The sequence below is a fragment of the Vidua macroura genome, chromosome 5 (assembly GCF_024509145.1).
Source record: "Vidua macroura isolate BioBank_ID:100142 chromosome 5, ASM2450914v1, whole genome shotgun sequence".
NCBI classification, from domain to species: Eukaryota; Metazoa; Chordata; class Aves; order Passeriformes; family Viduidae; genus Vidua; species Vidua macroura.
The window spans coordinates 31,728,301-31,735,554 of record NC_071575.1 but is presented as its reverse complement, the minus strand read 5'-3'; the positions used below and the strand labels follow the sequence as shown (position 1 = coordinate 31,735,554).

Sequence of the window (7,254 nt, the reverse complement as noted above, 5' to 3'; positions counted from 1 at the left end):
AGTGGTGTAAGTAGAAATAAGATCACAGATTAGAAGTAAAAAAAAATCCTAACATGACAAAAACAACTGCCAAAACTCCTTTCATAAACACTGGTCCTGTTCCTTCGAAAGCTGATGGAAACGCTGACATATATAGCAAAGCTAATTCAAACATTACAGAAAAACATTATCTCAGTAATTTACCCTAATTTCAAAGAAGCTGCATGGTTTCTCCAGAAGGCTGCTGAAGTGGCAAGTTTTGGACTTCACATCCTACAAGTCTGACTGGCACCAGGTGCTATTGTTTCCCTCTCAGGAATCTGTATATTAAAAAATTATCACTTTCTCTTAGGAAGCCCTCGGTTCTGGCTGCCCAGGTACACTCTGGATTTTTCTTTATTGGACACATTTTAAAAGTTATTTAAAAAACACCAATGTACAGAACTGAGGCCCATCCTAACATCATCCAAAATAGCAACCCTGTCTCTGACCACCACAACCTGTTTTCTCTCTAGTTGGCCCAATACTCCAGATTTTGGGTATCAGCACTGCTGGCTAGAGGTTGTGATCTGATGCCCACTCAATTTCTTTTTAGAGACTGTACTACTTATAAAACCAAATCTACCCTATAGCCACTGATAATTAGGCTGCAACTAAAACTCATAAATATATCATGTAACTCATTTTCTTCAGTTGGTTTGGTCCCTCAGGGCACAAAGAAACAAGCAGCAGAAACAAAAATGAGTTTCCATTACTGACACAAGAAGCACAGCTCTGACAACACAACATCCATTGATGAAGGAAATGTCATGTAACACCATGCAGCCTGTAGGACTTAAAAACACTGACTGAACTTAAAGAAGAAACAGAAATTAAATTCTACAAGTACTGAATTATAGCCAGTTGCAGCTTACTCCAGATTAATAGGCAGTATGACAATGCTCACTTCCAGCCTCAGGGAAAACCAAAGGAGAAAAATTTGTCCAGCAGGTGACTGTGATAAGTTAGAAAGGACTCTTTGTTCATCAAGACAGAAAGGAGAAGCCTTGTGTAGATAACAGAAAACCAAAGGAGAAGCCTTGTGTAGATAACAGAAAATCGCAAGACAGAAACTAGCTAGTATGTTGATTATTTAAGCTGATTGTGTAACTAGAACTTAGGTACATATAACATATAACCTTTTATGGAAAAGATCATTAGAGGGCCGTGGACTTTCACCGAGGAAGAAGAGAGGAGCCTTCCTCAAATGACCACCAGAGAGTAGAAGAAGACCCCCTAGCGACAGAGGGTGCAAGCGCAGAGTACACCCAGAGATACCGCAGACACAGAAGAAAAAGAGTGTGGGAAGGGGGAAACGGTGTGAGCCATTGGTGGAGCGCTGACTCCCCGGCTGCACCCAGCGCTGTTTGCTTGCCATTGCTTGCTGTAATCAATAAATTTCTGATTGACTCTCAAAAGGCTGAACAAATTATTCGCCTCAATTTATAACAGTCTGGTGCCATGACTCGGATAAGGGCTATCCTTAGGCTATCCTTAGTTGGAAGCTCCTCACGGGGAGGCACCCTCGCTGCCTTGGCAGTGAGTCCCGCTCAGGTGTCTTCCCTCTGGAACCCTTACCGACGAACCCAAATCCGGTGGCAAGCAAAGAATAGCTGGCAACCCCTTAATCTTTGTGCATGAAGTCCTGGGCGAAGACACAGGATTGTGTAAGTACCTTTCAGCGGTCCTTCGGGGCTACTGAGGTTGCTCCGTTTAAAGGGAACAGGGGCCACTCGGTTGGGGTTGGGATCCCGGAGTGTGATGAGTGAGACGTCTCTGTGAGACGACGTGAGTGTGGACCTCATAGTAGTGCGTTTTCCACACCCGGCGACGGGCTGGGCCACGAATTGAGGGAAGCGTGGAGGTGTATGTAAGAAGGCACTCCGGAAGATGGGACAGAGGAAAAGCAAGCCCTCTGGTCCCATGGGTGGGGGAACCCCTGTAAAGCTTCCCCAAATTCCTCCAGATAGCCCATTAGGACTAATGATTAAAAATTGGGATGCCTTCCCCTCCAGGAAAGGAAAGGACAAGGTGAAAATGGTGCACTACTGCATAGAGGTTTGGGGAGGGAAACAAATAAGAGGGGACCATTTGTACTGGCCAGTGTTTGGCTCATTTGAGGATTAGATATGTCAGGCTTTAAATATTTATGTGAATTCTAAAGAGCCCTTGAACTTAGTGCGAGTTTCCCCCACTATCTAGAGGGAGGCGTACTCGCTTTCCTCTAAGTTGTTTGCACTTAGTACTAGGGAGAAGAAGAAAAGATTGAAAGAGGATACAGACCTACCCGATTCCACCACCACCACCCCGCCCCCGCCCCCACCCCACCGTTCTCCTCCCCGGAACCTTTACCCACCCGTACCTCCACATTCACCACAACATCCTAAACCCTCTGCCCCGGTACAAGATGACTCAGTACAAGATGACTCAGAGGGGGATGAGTTGAATGTTGAGCTCCAGAGGAATAACCAGCAGGTAACTAGAAGCCAGACTAGGAAAAGGCGGGAGGACCTCCCCAGCTGATAGCGTGGCTCGGTGAGGTAGAAATCGCGATTTCAGTGTGTTGTGTCCCGATTGCAGTGTGGTGTGTCCCAGTTTCAGTGTGGTGTGTCTGTTACATCCCGACATGCGTGCTTGTGTGTGTGTGTGTGTATGTGTGAAGCGCGGTGCGGCGTTACTAAGATACAGAGACGTGGCCCGGCGGTGCCGGAGAGCACATGCACGGGGCAGCAGCCCACACTGCTTGATAGAGCGGATAGTGCGCATGTGCGGCACGGGCTGTCCCTGGTGAGGCAGGGGAGCGCGGCGCGAGGATTGCAAAGGTGCTTTAGGCACAGCCTAGCTGATAGCGCAGCAGGCACGTGGGCACAAGCTGCAGTTTGAAGAGCTGCTTTGAACGCCGCTAGCTGATAGCGCAGCTAGTGGGAGCGTGGTACAAGGTGGGAGTTACAAGCACTGCTTACAAGCATCGCTAGTTGGTAAAGGGCTTGCAAAAGTAGCCAGCGAACCCAGCTGGGCTAAGAGTTAAGTGTTTGCTGTGCGATAGCATTGCCCTTTAGTGTTAAAAGCTGTCACTGGGAGATACTTTGCATTACAGGGTTTGCTGTTTAGTTTTTGTTACAAGTGAGAGGCGATTTGCCCACAGTGGCTGCAGAACTCCAAGCCCGGGCCGAGAGAGCCCGGCCTCCCAGACAGGCTCTCCACAGGTGGTTTCAGCTTGAACCAAGTCAGTCTCTTCATCCACCAGGGGACTGAGTAGTCATAGAACGGGAGGACGGAGGGAGAGACAGAGTGTTCTTGGGAGGGATATACCAAAGTTCAACAAGTTGCTATCTAGCTTTTGACTGGGAACAACCGCCAGTTGAACGGGTGCTTAGGAACCCCTTGAGGTGGGGTCTGGAAGGGGTAATCCCCTGCTTCGTGTGTGGATTGACAACCTTTTGCTGGAAACCAGACTGGCACACAACTTGGGTTCTCCTCCGATGCTTGAAGTGTCAGAGGAGGTGGTATTGTATTTCATATAGACAGAGATCCACGTTTCATGCATGTACCCCTGAATTGCTGAGATACTATAACCCAGGGGTTGAACAAGCAAGGTGTGAAATAGTGAATTTAATCTGTGGGAAAAGCCACCTAGTCCCTGAAACCTGAGTCGTGTTTGAAGAAGATTGAGAAAGGATAAAGGAGTGGCACAGCCTTAGCATTAAAAGGAAGAATTAAGGCAATTTCTTTTTCTCCTTTTCTTTCCTCCCCAGTAGTTTGGATTGAACCCTTAGGAGTTCGTAAATTTATGTGGGACGGGGCAGATAAAGGGAGGATGAATGTGTGTGAATGAGAGGCGGGCTGGTTACCCCAGACCTGCTAAGCGAGAACGGTAGTCTCCCATACTGCGTTTCCGTCTTTTTTGCGAGAAAAGCGGCCAGTAAAGAGATGAAGCGAGTGATAAAAAGAGTGAGATAACCCCCCCGGGGAAACCGGGACTGGGTCTCAGGGAAAGAGTGGGACCCCTTGGTGGAGGGGGAAAATAAAAAGTAATTAATTGGGGAAAAAAAAAAAAAAAAAAAAAGCTAAAAAGAGGGTTTTCTTGGCATAATCTATTAGGGAAAAATAAAAGGTAAAATATGTAAGAGGGGCCCCTAAAAATTCTGCTGGATTGAGGGATAAGAATGCCCAAGAACATCCAGGATTAAACCTGCTGGGTTGACGGATTAATATTCCAAGAGCATCCAGGGTTGATTCAAACCTGCTGGGTTGAGGGATTAACATTCCAAGAGCACCCAGAATTAAGTTTGCTGGGTTGAGATATTAATATTCGAGAGCACCCAGAATTAAGTTTGCCGGTGAAATGAACAGGGCTAATGCCTTTATTAATGTTCAGCTCTTTATTAAAAAGATCAGCTGGGCAGGGGGCTCGACGCAGAGCTCGCCCCCGCGGTCGTAGCTTTTCCCAGGCAGCCGAAAGGAAGGAGGCGTGCAGAGTCTGTCACTGGAGTCCCAAGCAGCAGCTGTCCCTTCTTCTTTCCTGGTGGCACACCAGTGGCCCGAGGGTGAGGAGGCGTGGAATGCAGAGTCTGTTGCTGAAGTCCAGAACAACAGCTGTCCCCGCTCCTTCCGTGGTGGCAGCACCAGGGCTCTCTGTCTCTATCTCCCTGCTTCTCAGAGCCTAATATAGTCTGTTCTTTCTTAGGTGATGGCGATGGTTAAAAGCCAGTCAGGGGATGTGTTTCCCTCTTCCTCAGCTAGGGCATTTATCTAGACTCCTCTATTGTGTTCAGTTTTTGATTTATATTAATTTTTATCTCTTAAAAATACTCCCATGATCCTAAGGGGTTTTTATTTGCATGTTAGTCCCAGAATGGCAGCGTGGAGGGGTGGGAGGCCAGGTAGTTTAGAGAAAACAAACAGAGCAATTAGCTAATTAGCATTTCAATATCGGTACTTAGCTAGAGTTAGTAGTTTTCTTTTAGTGTTGCCATGGGAACTAGGAAAGCCCTGCCCGCGTCTCTGGGGAACACCTGGAAACTGTTCATAACAGCCGGGTTGAGATATTAATATTTGAGAGCATCCAGAATTAAATTTGCTGGGTTGAGATATTAATATTCAAGAACACCCAGGACTGAGTAAAAATTTTGCCGGTTTGAGGATAAATCTGAGAGGATCTGGGGTTGGGAACAACATAGCTAGATTGAGGGGTATCCAAGAACACTAGGACTAGCCAGGGACACCTAAAAGTGTAATAGGTGTGTTGAAAAATAAAAGGTACCTTGTTGCTGTGGTTGTTTTGTTGTGTGTGAAAGTAAGTGAAAAATAAAGTTAAGTGAATGTGGACGAATGAAAGTATATGTACACGTCCTGCCCTGTTAGGCAGCCTCACTGTGCTCCCCTGGTGTGACCGACAGATGCAGGTTACGATCCGATGGACAAAGGAGACAATAAAACAAAGAAAAGGGAAGGAATTCCCTAAAAACCATGGTAATTAGCCCCTAAGAACAAAAAAAAAACAAAGAAAAAACAACAAAAAAAAGTTTTCCTTTTATCTGTAGCTTATATTGGAACACTCAGAACTGAAAAAGTTCAATCAAATATTGCTTCCATTGGTGAAGTACTCCCGAAAGGAGTAGCCATGAGAATCCTGCAGGCTATACATGATAAAACCCATTGGGACACCCAGGCCTTAGTCGATCAGTTTGCCATCAAATACATGTGTATAGGGATCTATAATCTGGCTAAACAGGTAACCCAACACTGCCTGACCTGTCAAAAGGTAAACAAGCAACAACAAAGAGAGAGACCAATGGGTGGGAGAGAGTTAGCACAAAGACCTTTCTCTCATATACAAGTGGACTTTACTGAACTACCCAAAATAGGGAGATACAAGTACTTGTTGGTATTAATAGATCACTTGACACATTATGTAGAAGCATTCCCCACCGCCAGAACAACATCTTATGCGGTGGTTAAGATACTTTTAGAACAAATCATACCTAGATACGGGATAGAGATCCTAGATTCTGATAGGGGCCCTCACTTTACTTCAAAAATAGCAAAAGATGTTCTCACCGCCCTGGGGACCCAGTGGAAGTATCATACTCCATGGCACCCGCAAAGTTCTGGGAGAGTGGAACGGATGAATGGGAAAATCAAGAAGCAGTTAACTAAATTAATGCTAGAAACAAAGATGTCTTGGTTCAAGTGTTTGCCCTTGGCTCTATTAAATATCCGCACTCAACCCTGAACTGATGTGGGGATATCCCCTTTTGAGATGCTATTCGGAATGCCCTATGACATGGAGGCCCCTGTAGATCACCATTGTTTGAAAGATTCTCAGATCAATACCTACATAGTGCAAATTATGAACAGAAGGAGAGAACTGAGGGAAAAGGGGCTGTTGACTCAAAGACCTCCGTTAGACTTAACAATACATAAGATTAAGCCTGGAGATAGAGTACTCATTAAATCGTGGAAAAAAAATTCTTTAACACCTCGTTAGGAAGGTCCCTTCATTGTTTTCCTCACCACAGAGACAGCAATTCCAACCTCCGAGAAGCGATAGACCCATGTGAGTCGAGTTAAAGGGCTGATCACTACAGCTGACCATTAGAGAGTAACGAGCCAACCCAGAAACCTGAAGGTCACCTTGAAGAAAAACTAACGGACTCAGTGTGGGTAATCCAGATAGACCAAGAAGGGGAACAGAAAGGATACACTTACCCCTTGGCTGATGATTTATAGAGTAGTGTGTAAAGAAATACGTTGTGATTGTTATCCTTTTGTGTGCTTTGTTTGTAAAACTTGCCAAGAACAGTGGTGGGTCCATTGTCGCAAAGGAAAGCCACCTAGTGGGATTTGCTCCAGCTGCTACAAGCTAGAGCAAGGATTAACAAGAATCATATTAGAGTTAGGGGAATTGGAGAATAAGTGGGTAAGGTCCAAATCAGAAGAGTGGTGGGAGGTTTACAGAAAAGGGGTTAACCCTGAGAATTTTTGTTTCCACCTGAATGTACCTGCCCCCTTTGTTGCCCATATTGTAAACCGGTGTTGTCAGAAAGAGCTGAAAGAAATCCTGTGTGACTCATCCCCAGTCAAAGATAAGAACTGGGAGCAGTATAAGGCTAGAAGGGGAAAAGGGAATGGATGCGCTGGAGAGTACCGCTGCTGCCAAGAAGATGGTAATCCCCACGGCTCGAAGCACCCGAGTCGGCGGGCGAGGCAGAGGGGAAAGAACCAGGCTCTTCC

The 7,254-nt window shown here is 45.9% G+C and overlaps 1 long non-coding RNA gene across 1 annotated transcript; it reads left to right on the top strand.

The window, feature by feature from the left end:
• The first annotated feature begins 1,334 nt into the window (after nt 1-1,334).
• Nucleotides 1,335-6,783, top strand: LOC128807192 (uncharacterized). The gene is made up of 2 exons (XR_008437078.1): nt 1,335-1,685; nt 6,540-6,783. It is a non-coding gene; the product is annotated as an uncharacterized LOC128807192 (long non-coding RNA).
• Nucleotides 6,784-7,254: the final 471 nt, after the last annotated feature.